This window comes from Solanum tuberosum, unplaced genomic scaffold (genome assembly GCF_000226075.1).
Source record: "Solanum tuberosum cultivar DM 1-3 516 R44 unplaced genomic scaffold, SolTub_3.0 scf00579, whole genome shotgun sequence".
Classification (NCBI taxonomy): Eukaryota; Viridiplantae; Streptophyta; class Magnoliopsida; order Solanales; family Solanaceae; genus Solanum; species Solanum tuberosum.
In genome coordinates, this window is record NW_006239509.1 from 240,986 (window position 1) to 260,621 (window position 19,636).

The 19,636-nt window shown below is 33.6% G+C and overlaps 1 pseudogene; it reads right to left on the reverse strand.

The window, feature by feature from the left end:
- Positions 1-10,128: 10,128 nt before the first annotated feature.
- LOC102599042 (germacrene C synthase-like) lies at positions 10,129-12,432 on the reverse strand (annotated as a pseudogene).
- Between the last annotated feature and the right edge of the window lie 7,204 nt (positions 12,433-19,636).

Sequence of the window (19,636 nt, forward strand, 5' to 3'; positions counted from 1 at the left end):
CTTCATTTAAAAGTTAAGCATAGATTCCTCCCCCTGTTCCTTACCCCTTCCACTTCCTTATTAAGACTAGACTGAAGGTTTTTTAATTCATTTTCCCCTCTGCCTCTGCTTTTTGGGGTTGTGGTTTCCTTTGGCTGTTTCGTTTTGTCAATTTCCATCTTCATTTCATCAATTCTCATTAGGAGCTCCAGAGTTTCACTTTTAAAACCCTTGAAGGCTACCCCATAGGTATTACTCAACTCCAGAATATGAGAATTCACCCAATTAGATGCCTCTGTCTCAATCACCTCGGGCTCTATTGGATTCAGCATGTCAACTGGTTCTGGTTGGTGTATCTGTTGAATTTGTAGCTCTGCTTCTCTCGACTCAGCTTGGTTGGCAGCTGTATTCGTGGATTCCCCTTGTGTCTGTCTATGTGGGTCGTTATTCTTTAACTGTGCGTGCGTGTGTGAGGTTTCCTCTACACTTGGGCCTTCTTCTCTTCTTTCGTATGTCGCCTTGGAGGAAAGTTCCCAGTTCTTCATTGCTAAGATGAAATTCTCAGCCAAAACCTTAATATCTTCAAGCCCCTTTAAAGTGGTCATGTGTTGGGCATGTGCCTCTTTAATGAAAGGGGCCTTAGAAGCTTCTATTACTTTTAGGGTGAGGCCCAATATAACTTTAGGGTCCAGCATACTAAGCCAATCAACATTAGCCCTATTTCTCAGTCCACTAGACTCTGCAGAATCACATGGGAGTGCATGTGACAGTGGTCTAGACCCTTTCAACTGACCCATGTCAGTCCACACCCCTTTATCCAATGGGTCTTGGTCAACAACCTTCTGGGTAAAGAGGTTAGAAGCTCCCCTATCTCCGATGTAGGCTCTCGCCGGAAGTTCAGCCCAAATTTGCATTTCGAAGATCACCCCACCATTCTCGACTTTGACCTCCTTCAGAATATTATTTCCATCGCTGCATATTCTAATTCTCGCCCATTTGAGGTGGTTGCCCAGTTGGAGTGGTAAACCTAGAATCTTCACCCAAGTCGATTTGCCTGTACTCCTCTCTTCTACAGTGGCAACTAAAGGATTCCACCGGATTAGCTTAATTGGGGTTTTTTTCCATTCCCAGATCCCTTCCATGACTTGTTGTGCTAGTTGTATGGACTTGAATTCAAAGAGAAAAAAATGTTTCCCATTTCATATACATTCAAGCCATATGCTTGTTTCCAGGTATTGTAGGACCATTTCCGGACTTCTGTCAGTGTGGCATTTGCATTAAATTTCCCCACCAAACTTCTCTTGAGTGCATGACTATGATTGCATATAGGTTCTTTAATGCTAATGACTCCTTTTTGCATTGTCACCTCTGCATTTGCATTTACTCCCTTCCCTTCTCTGTTTTCCCATTTAGAACTTCTGACCATTTCAGCGTAGGGAATGTTTTCATCAATAGTTCTGTATGCCTCCAGGTTGTTTGTGGTCTTGTGAGCACTTATAAACCTTGCCACCTTCTCTGCAATGTCTGCCCACATGTATGCCTCCAGGTTATTTGTGGTCTTGTGAGCACTTATAAACCTTGCCACCTTCTCTGCAATGTCTGCCCACCCTGAATTGCAGGTCAGTTCTGGGATGATGAGAACTGATCTTCTTCTACCCTTACACTTATCAAACTGATGTACCTCCCATACTTATTATAGTTACGAGCACCAAAGATCTCAGCTATATCATCTGTTTTCCTCCACCTACGAACTGAGTTCCCTTTAGTTTGGGAAGCCTCCTTGAGAACCCTTACTATCCATTCCATGGATCCTTTGTTGAAAGTTGTCCTCGTGACTGCTTTCCTGCTTCTCTCTGTCCACTCAAACCATATACCAGAGGTCCCTGATATTCTTTCTATATCGAACGATTTGAAACCAACTACAAAATAAATGAAATTATCCATATCGGTTGAAAATAAACTTTCTAGATCCTGTGTTTACTCCTCTTGATTGAATGCTAAGGATGGAGAGAAAAAACTATCGTATCAGGAGATAGCTGGAGAAAGGGGAAGAAAGTTGGTGGTTCTCAGGTGACCCACCGGAAATAGAGTTTCTCTCTCCCCTAGGAAGTAGGAGAGAGAGAGTTTTTGGGAACTGTGCCTGAGAGCATTAGGATCCTTTTTCCAAGTATGCTGGGGAATTATTCATAAGGACATTACTAAAATAGTGAGGGCATTTTTTTGTGGGCAGATGTTGCCTAGGTTCACTACTCACACAAATTTAATCTTGATTCCAAAAAAGAAATTATCTAGAATTTTACTGATTTACGACCTATAAGTTTGAGCACCTTTGTCAATAAAATCATATCAAGATTGATACATGAAAGAATTGTTGATATCCTTCCCACGATCATTTCTCCAAATCAATCAGGTTTCATTCGAGGAAGAAACATAACAGAAAATGTGCTACTTGCACAAAAAATAATAAGAGACATCAATATGAGGAACAAGTGGCAGAATGTAGTGGTGAAGTTGGATATGGATAAAGCATATGATAGGGTCTCTTGGATATTTCTTACTAAGGTTCTAAGGAAGTTTGGTTTTTCGGAGAAAATGGTTGACATGATTTGGAGATTGATTTCAAATAATTGGTATTCAGTACTGGTGAATGGGCAGACCTATGACTTCTTTCAGTCATCTAGGGGATTAAAACAAGGGGATCCGTTGTCGCTAACTTTGTTTATCATAGCTGCAGAAGTATTGGCCAGAGGACTGAATAAATTACATGAAGATGGAGAGTACAAGGGTTATGGCATGCCCAAATGGTCTCCAAACATAAACCATCTATCATATGCGGATGATACCATTTTGTTTTGCTCAGGGGAAAGGAAGTCAGTGAAAAAGATGATGAAGGTTCTAGCAGATTATGAACAAGTGTCTAGACAGATGATTAACAAAAACAAGTGTTTTTTCTACCTTCATGAGAAAACTCCTATTGTTTCAAGCCAGAGGTTAAGAAGATGGACAGGGATACAACAGGGTCAATTTCCATTCACATACCTAGGTTGTCCAGTATTTTATGGGAGAAATAAGATATCACATTTTGAATACATCCTAGGTAAAATCAACAAAAGAGTGATGAACTGGCAGAACAAATTTCTATCTTATGGGGAAAAAAATACTTATTGCTCATGTACTACAATCTATGCATGTTTACTTGCTATTAGCAATGAACCCTCCCAAAGGTATCATCAATAAGATTCATCAAATCTTTGCAAAGTTTTTCTAGGGAAAAACATGAGGATTGGAGGGTAAACATTGGGTGGCGTGGGATGATATGTGTTACCCCCATAAAAAAAGTGGAGTAGTATTTAGATCTCTTCATGATGTTGCCAAGGCTTTGTTTGCTAAGCTGTGGTGGAATTTTAGAGTGGCAACCAATTCATTGTGGGGAACCTATATGTGGAATTAGTATTGCAAAAAAGGTCATCCAGTCATGGCTAAAGAAAGTGGAGCTTCACATGTATGGAAGATGATGATTCACATTACGGAAGAGGTGGAGCAAGAAATTTGGTGGCAAATACGAGCAGGAAACTGCAGGTTTTGGTATGACAATTGGACACAACAAGAAGCTTTGTACTTTATTGAGGAGGGAGGCATAAAAAGATCAGACTTGGAGGTAGGAGAATTCATTGGCAATAATGGATGGCAGAAAGATAAACTTCAGAGTTTTATCTCTGAAGACATGACTAACTACATTATTGAGAGTATCAAACCAGAGATTGATTATGATGCAGATTGCCCTAGGTAGATGGGCAATTCCAATGGGGAATTCACAGTCCAATCAGCCTTCAAGATGATGAGGAAAAAAGGAGAGGAAAAAGAATGGTTGTCAAATGTTTGGATAAAAGGTTTACCCTTTAAAATCAGTTTCTTCCTTTGGAGGGTGTGGAGGAAGAGAATTTCCACATATGACAATCTAAAGAGAATGAGAATGCATATTGCCTCAAGATGTCATTGTTGTGAGGAGTATAAACAAGAAACGATGAGCATGTTTTTCTAACATCTCCCATAGCCCAAAGGTTGTGGAAGAAGTTTATTTTCTGTGCAGGTATTCAACTAAATGAAGTGCATCTACAACAACTTATAAATTCTTGGTGGAAGGTCAAGAGTACTATCAAAATACAAAAAATCTTCATGATAGTACCAGCGATCCTAATGTGGGAACTGTGGAAGCGGAGAAATGCTAGGAGATATGCAAGGGAAGTAAGTTTTTTCAAAATGGTCCAACAATGTCAAAACACAATAAACCAGTTTATAAAACAAACCTACCCTTGGGATTCAATTTCCAGCAGCCTGGGAGGAAGTGGTAAGGTTTTTTACACATTACAAACCTAAAATATTTCATAAAAGTGTTAGCTGGAAGCTACCAGAATCAAATTGGTTTAAGTGCAACACAGATGGGTCATCAAGAGGAAACCTAGGAGTCAGCACTTATGCTTTCTGTGTAAGAGATGAAAAGGTAGATTTGGTTTTTGCAGAAGCGCAGGAGATAGGAACATTCACAAATAACATGGCGGAGGTGAGAACAATACTGAGAGGGCTAAGTTACTGCATAAAAAATAACCTCAAGCAAGTTATTATAGAAACAGACTCACTAGGCATCATGAAAATGATTCTTAGGGAATGAAAAATACCCTGGGAAATACTAGACATAGTGGAAGAAGCAAGACAAATTGTGGAACAAAACATCTACAAAGTTCAACATGTATACATAGAAGGTAATCAACTAGCAGATGCCATAGCTAATAGTTCTTACAGTAAGCTGGAGATACATGAATACAAGCAATTTGAACAACTACCAGCAAAGTGCAGTAGAATTCTAAACATGGACAAAGCACAAATCACAAGTTTGAGAATCAAGACAAGAAAGATAAAAGACATACACAACCAACATGGAATACATTTACAATAATCAAGATGTGGTGAGTCTCGCAAGATTTTATATGTACACTTCAAGTTTTTGCCACAACGAGTGATTAAAATCTGCGAGAAATAAAGAGCTACCTGGCCTAAGCTATGAACTTAGAAAAAAGAACACCGGAAAAAGTCGAGGGCAATACAATCAAACTGGAATCCAAAGCACATCATCCATTGTCATACAAAGCAAGCTCGAGAGCAACATATTTGGCCACACCGCTAGCGACATTGATGTTTCTAGAAATCAGAAAATGAAAAACCAAGACAAAGGCAACAAGAGAAAAAGAGACATACCTGAGCCAAGGACATCGAAGCAATTGACTAAGTTCCTTTTAGAGTCCGGCTGGAAATTTGAACCGGAACATACACCTACCATAGAAGGAGAGTTTAGAAAAACAAAGGAGGAGGAAGATAAAGAGGAGCAACACCTTTTGAAGCTATTGAAGATGTGTAGTGACATACCATGTCGCACACTGAGGACCCGAAGGAAGCAAAGGAGAAACTAAAGTTTCCAGAAAGGAAGAAAAATGAAGGAGTGGAGAATTTGGAAACAAATGTGAAAAGGAAAGTGTTGGTAATAGGGTTAGAAATAGAAAGGGTCTTGATTTATATGGGCTACTCTTCCTTTTTAAAGTTGGACATGGCAGAAGTGTACTTTTGATATTTATAATTGAATAAAAGAGCTACATGCTCAAATTTGAATAATAAAAAAAAACAAGAAAGATAGATTCCAAAAAAAATACTTGTTTGAATTGTGATCCTCTGAAATTGAACCAAAGACTTGGATAATCTGGAGGTTAAAACCCCTTGAGAAATATGGAATTTTTTTTAAAAGATGGTTGCCCATTTTTTTGTTAATGTGCACATTTATTGCAGCTAAAAAATATTGTATTTCTAATAGGCTTAAGTGGGAATGATAAAATAAGAATAAGTTGAAGCAGATGTTGAGGGCAGAGTGGACATTAGCTAGATATTTTGGTAGAAGTTGTTAGGGATAAGGATATACACATGTAGTTAGTTAGAAAATAACAATTGTTAATTGTCAGCTTTATAGAGTAGGATATATACTTTGTAGTGGATGTACAAGCTAGCTAATTCATTTTTCTCAAAAGGTATATAATTCAGTTTCTCTATGGCTATCAATGGTGTTTAAGATTTTCTTACATAGTTTTTTTCTCTATGGTTATCAATGGTGTTTAAGAATTTTTTACATAGGTTTTTTTTCCAATAATGTATAAGAACACGTGATTTATTTTGTCAACAAGCAATTTTAGGTGTCTTTGGGTGCTCAAATATAGAAGCGTGCTCTATTTTTCTCTCTCCAATTTCTAAGTCTATAAATGGGATCCAACTCCTCTCCGTTTCTCTTCTCTCCATTTTCCCCAAGTTCCTACTTAGATGTATGACACTTGTATTATTTAAATATCAATGGTGCATATTTTTAAGTAATCAAATACCTTAATCATGATTAAAAGGATATATATTACCATTTAAATCTGTCTAATTATTGCTATAAAAAAATCATCTCATAATTTTTTCACACCATTCAAATCATTTTCGTTATCTATAATTTTTCCATTCACAAAAAAAAAATGTCTCTTCATAGACTGAATTTCTGTCAATTTAAAATAAACATTTAAATAAGTTATTTTACGAAGAAAAATATTATAAATCATAAAATAGAATTTTTAGCATTCAGATATTAAATAAGAAGTATTGGAAATTACTTTGCCATAAAATATCAAAGAAAACTAAAAGTTATACAAACTTTTCCAAAAAATAGATATTATTCTTTTTTTTTTTTTTAAAATGTATATGTTTTTTTTTATCGTGACTCAAGTTGTTAAACTATAGAATAACTCTTTTTATATCAAAAGCTTAATGCTATTTAATTGAAGTAAATCCATTTTTTCTCAAAAAATTGGAAAATTAATATTTTCTTACTAAAGTTGGGAATCTTAAATATCTTTTTAATCATGGTTAATTAGTATACTTCTTTGATTAAGAAAACTAATTAATCTAGACCTTTAATATTTAAGTAATATAGGTGTCATGCACTTACTTATTCCTCAAGTGTAGCATGTTCACATTAATTAAACACGTTAATTATCATTATTATGTAAGTTTTAGGATTGATGAAGAGTAAGTGATCCATTTGCTTCTGAATATTCAAATTGTTCGAAGATATGTATGGCCATGATTTTACTACAAGTAGTCGAAAACAATTTTTCTATTCCATAAACAATTTTGTATTAATATATATTCGCTCTTGTATCACTTGTATTTAAATTTTCTGCATCACTTGTGTTCATGTAACTAGAGGCGGATTCAGGATTTGGAGTCTGGGTGCCAAGTTGACACATTGATTAGATCACTAAATCAACATTAGGCTTCGATTCTGCGCAAAGTCCGCATAGCATAATTTTTTAAGAATAATTTACTAATATTATGAATATATATTTTTCATTTATAATTATTCTCAATGAGTTTACATATTTTGAAAACGGTCAATGAGATCATCATTACTTATATTTGTAAATATATCATGCACTATGTAACAAAGTAAACAATCATTTGAATATTAATCACCAATCCTATTCCATACTTTACCTTTTTATCTATTTCATGGAAGATAATGATATTTCCACCATTACTATAGCTACAAGTAAAATATTTGCTTAATCAATTTAAAAAAGATTAAGAAATAAAAATGTTTTTTATTTTATTAGAAAAAAGATTTTATCATTATCTAAATAAAAATTAAAGATGAAGTTACTAAAATATTATTTAAAAAGTACATGAAGTTATTTTTTATAAATTATAAAATGAGATTAAGAAAAATATTACTTCCGACTTTTTTTTTTAAGTTAAAAGAATTTCAAAAGAAAAGAAAAAAAAAAGGGGTTCTTTAAGAATAATAATATTATTAGAAAAATAAAAAGATACTATGTTTATCAGAAAAAGTATATTTTGACACAATAAAGTAACAACAAAGACTTTTTTGGGATTAAACTATTAATAGTGGAAATATTTTTAGAACATATTAATAATAGAGACATTTTAAAACCAAACTATTAACGGAGAATATTTTTATTCAATAAGAAATAATTTAAGGCTAACTTTAACACTTCTTCATCAAACAAATAACTAATAGAAAAAACAAAGATTAATAAATTGAATTATTCAACAATAATTACTAATTAAAACTAAGCCAACTAGAATTAGAAAGAAAAAGGAAAATATAATCTTTAAAACCCTCGATTGTTGAAGCTGGATTCACAATTCTTTAGGCTGCTAGTTAATTATTATTTTTAAAATGTCACCTCCCAATTTTGAACCTGGGTCTAGTAGGAGGGAGTTTCGCCCTTAACCAGTGACACCACAACAACTTTTGGTTTTGTGGGTGCCATTTATTTATTTATACAACATATTACATATATACACCTATACATACATCAGATTTCGATCGATGTTTGTGGTTAGCGTGACACTTCCACCAGAAACAGAGATCCACCCAGGCATGTAAGACTCTGAAATTTTCTAAGCTAAGGTCCGAACTATTTTTTATTTACTACATGTAAAGTCGTATCGGGTGATTCTTAAATTACTCATATGTGTAAAAGATCAATTATTTGGTGTTGGAATAAATGTGGATATGAATTAAGGTTACAAGAACCCCCTAGCACAATGTTGAGTTGAAAGCTCCTTACCGATTAAGTTTTGACATAAGATTTCGCTTAGGTCAACTTCAAACGATCATATCTCCAAGCATATAATGAGTTAGGTGGTCCATGAACTACCAAATTGAAGGTCTTTGAGTCCTCTTTCCAGTGCCACCAAGTTTGGACCCGTAGAATGGACTTTTGAGCCTGAAAATTATATAAATTCTACAGATTGGATCTACGATCCGTAGAAACTTCTACGGGTCGTAAATTGGACCCGTAGAACGAGATTTTTAGCTAAAAAGTTCAATATAAATTCAACGAATGGGATCTACGGTCCGTAGAACAAACCATAAACTGTAGATAGGCCCGTAGAATGTTTTTGTCACGTCCCGAGCCTACACTTTTGGTGGGACTGGCACTCGAGAACCATTGCTGGCCCCAAGAAAACCCTTGGCTTGGTTAGACTCTCAGCGGAAGACTTTAAGCATTAATAAAGGAAATCAAATTCAAACTTTACTCAAACTGTCTCAAAGTAAACTTAGAATGTTTTAGAAATAAACATTCAACTAGCCAAACTGGCAACTCAAGTCTCAACATAAACAAAATTAAAATCAAAAGAATCAGGAAGTAGTGTCTGTATATCTATGAAGCCTCTAAATACTATGAGGGATGTAGGTACAAGACTCCCGATAATCCTAACATTTGAAATAATTGAACTATAACAAAAGGGATCCTCCGGAAGCAAGGAGACTTACCAAACAACTCTGGAGCTCAACTAGATCAACGAAGCGCTAGGTGTTGATCCTGGTTACCTATATCTGCATCATAAAAGATGCAGACCAACTGGCGTCAGTACATGCAATGTACGAGCATGCGAGGGGAAATCTAAACAAGACATAAGCTTAAACTAGAACAGAAAGGAACACCTACCTCATCTCAACTTAACTCAGAGATACTAAACTCATTTCAATATAAAGCAGTAGTAAAGCATGCAGTATAAAGAAAGGATTTTAAAACAGTAGATAACAACTTTATGTATTTAAAGAAATATGATGTACTCTGATTGTATGCAAGGATACAATATAAACTCCGTTTGCATTTGAAAATACAAATTTAAATCTGTGTATATAAGAATACAAAATATCTCTGTGTATTTAAGAATACAAATACCTCTGTGGGAGTTTCTCTAACTAACAACCATCACTATGAGCTATGTGATGATACATCGTCTAACCCACGCTGCCAGAGCTGTCCTATACTTTGCCAGGGTATAGAACTTACTACTAAGTGGATCCATTAGTCTATGCTAAAAAGCAATAAGGAATCATCTAAAAAGTATGACCCTTTTCTACCCACGTTGGCTACATGGTTTATGGGGGCAGTGAGTTGTATGAACTCTCCCCCATATCAGTGCTCAATACTACTCCAAAAATATACTTAGCTCATTATGTTTTAAATAAAATATTTCCTCTTTTTGTGGTTTGAGATTATTACTCAAAAACTGTCTCTTTGTGATTTGAGATTATTACTCAAAATCTATCTTGACAGGTTCAACCAGTAACAAGTTAATCATGTTTTTAAGTTTGCCTTTGGAGTTTGTGTATCCATCTTCTTCTTTATATAAAGTGTCCATCACACATGCGAAATATAAAGCTCGTTCACGAACAAACATTGGTACTTCAGTTGGACGAATGAGTTCTTTGTTTATGTCCTTCCATCCATTGACTACTTCTTTGTGAAACTTAGTATATGTCTCTTGCTTTGACGCTCCATATTCTTTCATGTAGCATTCAATAGTTGAAGCTACATGTTCTCTTTGTTGTTCATTCTACATGAAAGAAATTTCAATATATCTTTAGTACAATAAGTATCTACAATAATAGAAAGAAAAGGAATTACGTATTATATAAGACATTGTTTTATTACTTCATGTCCAATCATATCATCCATTCGTCTGTTAATTATCGATGCTGCACGAACTATCAAAGGTTCATTTATCATCCATTCAAAAGTCTCTTGGCTTATAGATTCGTCCATGTCGATCAAGGAAGTAGTTGCTGCCATCATATACCCACAACTTACTAGTGCATTCTCCAAATGCTCCTCATATTTTGGAGTATAGCCAGCATCCAACCATTGCGCTTCCTTAAAATAGGCTCTCACCAACTTTTTCATCTAAATAGTTATTGTAAAAAATAAATACAGGAGAAGTACTATTTAGTGGTCTTTTGGAATGAGAGTGATGATTAATTTATGTGGGTTAATATAAGTTAATGAATATTAATTACCTCATATTTTGCATAGTATACACGGTCCGAGTTACCTTCTTTTGTCAATAATTGTTCCATTTCATTGTAAATGTCTTGAAGGGCTTGATAAGCAGGTCTCATAAATGGCGGTAGTGAATCAATCACACTAATGTCCCATCTAAAATTAAAGTATCAAAATTAATTACAAATCTGTCTCTTTCCAAAATTAATTACACTAATGTCCAGATAGTAGTTATATATTAATCTCTCTCATACTATATGTATTTTTACCTCTGGATGACATCATTGAAGGGCACAAGTTCGTCATAGGTTGCATAGGCATCAAAAGTGTCATCAATAATTGAGGTCATCTTGAGTACTTTTGTTAGCATTTTTCTAGCACGACTATACTTTGGCTCAAAATACACTCCTAATATCCAAAAGTAACACTCAACCAGTCTGTCTCTTGCATATGAATATTTATTTGCAAAATTCAAATCTTTCCACCACCTACATACATCAAAAGATCAACGATTTTGTTGCATTTCATTTTTATTCCAAATTACCATTACTCATCTAATTAAAGAAGATATATAGACCAAATAATGTAGTACGTACCTTGTAAGCTCACTAAGTTCTCTTTGGTGGAACTTTTGCAGCAGGTTGAAATCCAATTTAGCAAATTTCAAAAGCAAATGGTTGTGTGCATCATTGTTTTCGTAAATGGATATGTATTTCCTTGCTCCCACCCTTGGTAAAGTCTTGCGAATAGGCTGTTTTAAGGCTTCAGTAACTTCAACCTTAAGAGAGTTATTGCTCAAGTTAGAGACAATAGACTCGAGATGAGTAGTGGTAAAGGTAAGAGCTTCTTCAAGAATCTCCTCATCACGCACTCTCAGATGTGATGCCTCATACAAACTCAATAATCCTTGGACATCATTAGTAAGCGTTTCCTTGAATTTCCCATCTTGGTTGGTGAATTGCTTGAAGACATCTGGTTAATTTAACGTCATATTCATTGTTAGTAAACCTTGAACACCTAATTAATAAAGAAAAGTATAAAGAGTAGATTTACCTGAAGACATGTAATGACCTTGTTGCCTCACAAGTCGAAAACGAAGAGAAACAACATGAAGGTTGTCATCATTTGTTGGGACGCATAAAAAATGTTTTGAATGGATGTTTCAATTTCATTATCGAAATGATGTGCCATTCCCAATCGTTGCATTGCATCTATCAACACAAGTTTTTGTTCACTACCCTCTGGAGCTTCCACAAGCATTTTCCTGATTGTTTCTTTGTACTCATCAACTTCAACTTTTTCTTGGTTACTAATTTCCTGCATCCCAAAAATACACATCATACGTTAATTAATTAATCAAATATTATGTTAGGTCTTAAACGTCTCGTTGTAATATTTAGACAACAATTAACGTAGAAAAAATGTATTAAAGAAATATGTGTGACTGACAGGAGTATAAGAAAGGAAATGATATCCCCAAACAGTTGGGTGAAAATTTGCCAAGGGGCGACACTTAATAGGAGAAGAAGCAGCCATTGCTTGTTCAAAGGTTTTTTTTTTTCAAGCTTAATTTGTGGGTTTAAGTTGTGCTAATAGGATGGCCTATTTATAATGCACCGTAGTCCATTGAATTGAATTTTTAGGATTCATTTAATTTGTTATTGGTTTCTTAAGTCTACATTATAAGTCAAGGCTTATTAATTAGAATTAGTTGTTAGAAAATAGCATATATACAGCGGAAGCATTTTAGAATCATACATCTTACATGAATATATTAAAACACATGGTTAATAGTATATCCTAACAATCTACCGCTTAGACTCATAACCATACACCTACAACTCTAACACCCAATTCCTTCAACATGCCTATTAAAAGACTTTTACGGTAAAGCTTTTGTGAAAGGATCTGCCAGGTTATTTTCTGATGCAATCTTCGCAACCATCAAATCAAATGTTACTTTCGCTCAATGTGTTTTGCCTTCTTATGATTTTGTGCTTCCTTTGAATTTGCAACCGCACCACTATTACAATGGTTTAAAGATGGTGATAAAAACACAAACTACTTTCACAATGTACTAAAGACTAAAAGGAGAAGGTTATAGATTCTAAGAATTAAGAATGACAGAGGTAAGTGGATTATGGAGACAATAAAATTGCCAAAAGTTTCCATCAAACACTTCCAAAGACAATTCAACCTTAGCCAATCTAACAACAATCATACTATAATGGACTACATTCCAAAAGTCATTACAGATGATGATAATCAGATGCTAACTAGGATTCCTGATGAAAAGGAAACCAAGCAAGTTGTCTTTAGTATGAGTACAGAAAGCTCTGCAGGTCCGGATGGATATAATGGTATGTTTTTTCAATCTTGTTGGTCTATTATCTGCATTGATGTTATTGAATTTTTCAAGGGCAGTAATCTCACTAAATTCTATACTCATTCCTGTTTAACCTTGATTCCAATAATTGAGTCTCCAACTAATTTTGCTGAGTTTAGACCTATTAGCTTCAGCAATTTTACTAACAATATCATTTCTAAAACTTTAGCTAATAGAATCAATGCGTTACTTGGCAAATTGATTTATGAAAATCAAAGTGGATTTGTTTCTGGTAGGCTTATTATTGATAATGTTATGCTCGCTCAGGAGATTATTCATGGAATTGCAAAAGAGAATATATGTGGTAATGTGGTTTTAAAATTAGATATGGCTAAAGCTTATGATAGGCTCTCTTGGTCTCTTCTAATCAAGGTTTTGAAAAAAATTGACTTTAATAATGATTTAGCGACGTGGTTAGATGAGGTAGGATCTTTTCCAACAAAGATCTCTGTAATATAAGGATGACAGTTTATCGTGACTTTAAAAAAATTCTTGTTGAACAAAAACTTTATATTAAATTTAAGGGTACTTGCTTTGGACACTTGTGGCATATTTCAGATTATTTTAAGTTCAATGGATAGATTTTCCATTACATGTTGTTGCAACGTGTGAAAAATGATAAAAAAAAATACATGAAATTTAGTTTTGTGTGAATGATAAGCCTACATATTTTGGCTTAAAAGAATTTTCATTTTTAGGTGACAAGGAACAAAAACATCACTGGTACAAAGTTGATGAGTTTAATCAAGGGTAACAAATTAAATAAGGATTAAAAGTTGAAGTGCTCATTAGTTTTGTTCGTCTACGCGATGCTGCTTTCCCATGATCTGTCTAAGATTGTGGATTCAAACCACATCAAAATGGCAGATGATTAGGATATATTCAAAAGTTATCCGCGGGGGGGGGGGGGAGTCTTTAGATTTAACATTGACCTATCTGAAGAATCGAATTAATTTGAAGAAGCAGAAGGAAATATATAATGAAAATAAGAATGCATCTTATGCTCTATACGACTTTTCTGGTACTTTTTATTAACCATTTAGTCAATTTATGATATACTCTTATTTATTTGTGTAGTACTTCATAAACTCTATTTATTTGTTTGTTATTCTATGGATTTCAGGTTTGGATATATGAGGCTTTTCCACATCTTGGAAAGTATGTTGGAAAGTCCTTGGATACTCCACTGTCCATTCCACATTTATTCAGATGGAAATAACAAAGAGCGATGATATAGTTGAAGGTGATCCATTTAAGTACAAAAGAAGAAGTACGGAGGTATATATTTATGTGTTATTATCTAACAATATTTTTAAATTAGTAAACATTGTGTAATATTTATATTTTTTTTTTTAGATTGTGCACCCATACCTTACCTCTATTGTCCGTGAGATGGAACAGAATTGCATGGCAATATTTAAGCCATATATAGATGAAGTGAATGACACATTCATATTTTTAATGCTTCTAAACTACTAAAATGTATCTACTAATGAGTTATCAAGTGATTATGGAAGATTTCTCAAGCTTCTAAAATGACGGGAATATAATTTTGAAGCTTGGTTTTTGAAAGCAAATGGAGTAAAAATGAAAGCAATGAGTAGGATGATTATGATTTTACATGTGAAATGGATAATATGACCGGAAAATTGGCCGGAATCGGCAAACTCAGTAGCAAAAACAAGCCCCTATTTTGCTTTCTTGTTGAAGAGTTTTTCTTTTTCAAATATAATTTTAAAAAGTGAAAATTCACATATTATTCCATATTTGTTGGAAAAGAAGGGGGGACCAAAGTGTATATATTAAAACTTAGAAGATGCTTTTGTATGTCCCAAGTAGGTCACATAGGTGATATCATAATTAATGGGTATACCACAAATTTTTCAAGACTTGTGACTTAATGTCCAATTAAATTTTGAGAGTGCCTATTTTGCCAAATCTCCCGAGTAAAACCTATCCACTTGTTAGATTATTAATGGTTTAAATTTAATTTTCTTAAATATTTGTCTAACTATAATTAAAAACATGACGAACTCCTACAAATCAACAAGAAAGATAATTCTTTTTACACTATTGCATATAGTGTAGACATGTAATTTTTAACCTCTTCCCTCCACCTAGGTTTTTACAATACTTTAGCATTAAATATTTCTTTATAGGCTTAGCTTGGACTTGGTTTTCCTCCATTGGAGATCCCCTCCATTTCCCCAGTGCACCCTTCAATGAGCGACACCTATCCACTTGTTTAATTAATAATCTAAATTTAATTTTCTTAAATATTAGCTAGCTATAATTAAAAAAAAACACCAATTCCTGCAAATCAACAAGAAAGATAGATTCCAAAAAAAAACACTTATTTAAATTGTGATCCTGTGAAATTGAAACAAAGACTTGGATAATCTAGAGGTTAAAACCCCTTGAGAAATATGGAATTTTTTTTCAATGATGGTTGCCTTCATTTTTTGTTAATGTGCATATTTATTGTCGCTAAGAAAATTGTCTTTCTGATAGGCTTAACTGGGAATGATAAAATAGGAATAAGTTGAAGCAGATGTTGAGGGCAGAGTGGACATTACCTTAGCTAGATATTTTGGTAGAAGTTGTTAGGGATATGGATATACACGTGTAGTTAGTTAGAAATAGCTATTGTTAATTGTTAGATTTATATAGTAGGATATATACTTTGTAGTGGATGTACAAGCTAACTAATTCATTTTTCTCAAAAGGTATACAATTCAGTTTCTCTATGGCTATCAATGGTGGTTAAGACTTTTTTACATAGTTTTTTTTCTCTATGGCTATCAATGGTGTTTAAGAATTTTTTACATAGGTGTTTTTTCAATAATGTATAAAAACACGTGATTTAATTTTCTCAACAAGAAATTCTAGGTGTCATTGGGTGCTCAAATATAGCAGCATGCTCTATTTTTCTCTCTCCAATTTCCAAGTCTATAAATGCATGCACTTACTTGATTCCTCAAATGTAGCATGTTCACATTAATTAAACCCGTTAATTACCATTATTATGTAAATTTTAGGATTGATGAAGAGTAAGTGATCCATCTGCTTCTGAATATTCAAATTGTTCGAAGCTATGTATGACCATGACTTTACTACAAGTAGTCGAAAACAATTTTTCTATTCCATAAACAATTTTGTATTAATATATATTCGCTCTTGTTTCACTTGTATTTAAAATTTTTGCATCACTTGTATTCATGTAACCAGAGGCGTATCCAGGATTTAGACTTTCTGGGTGTCAAGTTGACACATTGATTAGATCACTAAATCAACATTAGGCTTTGATTATGCGCAAAGTCCACATAGCATAATTTTTTAAGAATACTTTACTAATATTATAAATACATATTTTTCATTTATAATTATTCTCAACGAGTCTACATATTTTGAAAATGGTCAATGAGTTCATCATTACTTATATTTGTAAATATATCATGCACTATGCAACAAACTAAACAATCATTTGAATATTAATCACCAATCCTATTCCATACTTTACTTTTTATCTACTTCATGGAAGATAATGATATTTCCACCATTACTATAGCTACAAGCAAAATATTTGCTTAATCAATTTAAAAAAGATTAAGAAATAAAAATGTTTTTCTATTTTATTAGAAAAAATAATTTATCATTATCTAAATAAAAATTAAAGATGAAGTTACTATAATATTAATTAAAACGTACATGAAGTTATTCTATTTAAATTATAAAATGAGATTAATAAAAATATTACTTCCGACCTTTTCTTAAAGTTAAAAGAATTTCAAGAGAAAAGAAAAAAAAAAGGGGGTTCTTTAAGAATAATAATATTATTAGAAAAAAAAAGATAATATGTTTATAAAAAGAGAGAGTATATTTTTGACACAATAAAGTAACAACAAAGACTTTTTTTGGGATCAAAGGTTTAATAGTGGGAATATTTTTGGAACAAATTATTAATAATAGGGACATTTTAAAACCAAACTATTAACGGAGAATATTTTTATTCAATATGACATAGTTTAAGGCTAACTTTAACACTTCTCCATCAAACAAATAACTAATAGAAAAAACAAATATTAATAAATTAAATTTGTCAATAATAATTACTAATTAAAACTAAGCCAACTAGAATTAGAAAGAAAAAGGAAAATATAATCTTTAAAACCCTCGATTGTTGAAGCTGAATTCGCTATTCTTTAGGCTGCAAGTTAATTTTTTTTTTTTTTAAATGTCACCTCCCAATTTCGAACCAGGGTCTGGCAGGAGGGAGTTTCGCCCTTAGCCAGTGGCACCACAACAACTTTTGGTTTTGTGGGTGCCATTTGTTTATTTATACAATATATTACATATATACACCTATACATACATCAGATTTCGATCGAAGTTTGTGGTTAGCGTGACACTCCCACCAGAAACAGAGATCCACCCAGGCATGTAAGACTCTGAAATTTTCTAAGCTAAGGTCCGAACCATTTTTTATTTACTACATGTAAAGTCGTATCGGGTGATTCTTAAATTACTCATATGTGTAAAAGATCAATTATTTGGTGTTGGAATAAATGTGGATATGAATTAAGGTTACAAGAACCCCCTAGCACAATGTTGAGTTGAAAGCTCCTTACCGATTAAGTTTTGACATAAGATTTCGCTTAGGTCAACTTCAAACGATCATATCTCCAAGCATATAATGAGTTAGGTGGTCCATGAACTACCAAATTGAAGGTCTTTGAGTCCTCTTTCCAGTGCCACCAAGTTTGGACCCGTAGAATGGACTTTTGAGCCTGAAAATTGTATAAACTATACGGATTGGATCTACGGTCCGTAGAAACTTCTACGGGTCGTAAATTGGACCCATAGAACGATATTTTTAGCCGTAAAATTCAATATAAATTTAACGGATGGGATCTACAGTCTGTAGAATAAACCACAAACCGCAACATGGGCAAGACGTTGTATCATCACGTTGCTCATAGTGATGATTGTCGGTTAGAGAATCTCTCTAATAGTTTACAAAGTATTTTATTGTATTTTTTTATACAGACTTGAGTTAGCCTCTTTTACATGTAAAATTTTAAACATTCTATCTTTTACCTATGCTTTGAGTTGAATTGAGATGAGTTGAGGTGAGTAGTTCTTCAACATTATCAGTTTAGTTATTTGTTTATTCAGCTTTATTAAATACCCATACATTCAATGTACTGATGTCATTATTCGACCTGCACTTTCTTATGATGCAAATACAGGTGTTTAGGTTCATCAACGGTGTTGACACCCAATTTTGGACCTCCACAATATAGATTAATCATCAAGTTTCTTCAATTTCAAATGATTAATAATAATTAGTTTTATTTAAAAAATAGTTTGCAAGTTATTTTAAATAGTTTTGTAACTTTTTATAATTTTTTAATAATATATATATGTTTTACATCATTATGTATATAATTAGTATATTTTATGAATATTCGAAATTCGTCTAAAAAAGATTTTATTTTAATTAAATATTTCTTTAATTAGTTTAGTTCAAATCATGGTTATAATTTTTGATTTAATTATTTTTTTCTATAATCAAGTTAATAATTTTATTTCGTTAAGATTAAGAAGCTCATTAATTGATTTATGTCAATTCATCTTATTTAACTTTTGTTGAATTTGCCAATTAAATCAATTTGGCTACAATTTAATTTCGTATGGTTAAATTGTCAATTTAGTTGGCTATCTTCTTCTTTCAAAATTAGCCACTTCCTTCCAACTCTTTTAAGTCACCCTTAGGCCAACTTTGGGCCAATTTACTCAGCCCAATTTAACAACAGTAACCCGACCCAAACCCAGAAGACCCAACGTGAACATAGTAGCGTTCATCAGTGTACAAACATATGCAACCGACCCCACCCTTATACACTTCATCTTCCTCAACTCAGAAACCCATAACCATAGCCCTAGGATGTCGCCGATGCGACGTCTTCATTTCACTCACCCTAAAATCCACCGGATTTGACGCAAAAAGCCGGATGTGTAACACCCTGTATTCGAAACAGACCAAAAATACAGATTTCGAGAAGTTACAGGTGCAACTTACGGTCACCAACCACGGACCGTAGGTCAGACCACGGCCCGTGCTGGTGGTCCGTGGTTCACCACTGCAACCCCTCCCAGACTCAGTCAGAAAATTTGGCTAAGTGTTGACCCACGGCTGGACTTACGGTAATTGTGTGTCCCATTACCTATGGTATGATAGATAATTGAATTATCTTTCCAACGCCACCGAGTTTGCTAAATTCTGACCTCCGAGTAAAAAGTTATGCTCGTTTTAGTGAAGGTCTGTCGAACAGGCTTGACTTACGGACACAATCTACGGACCGTAGATTGACCT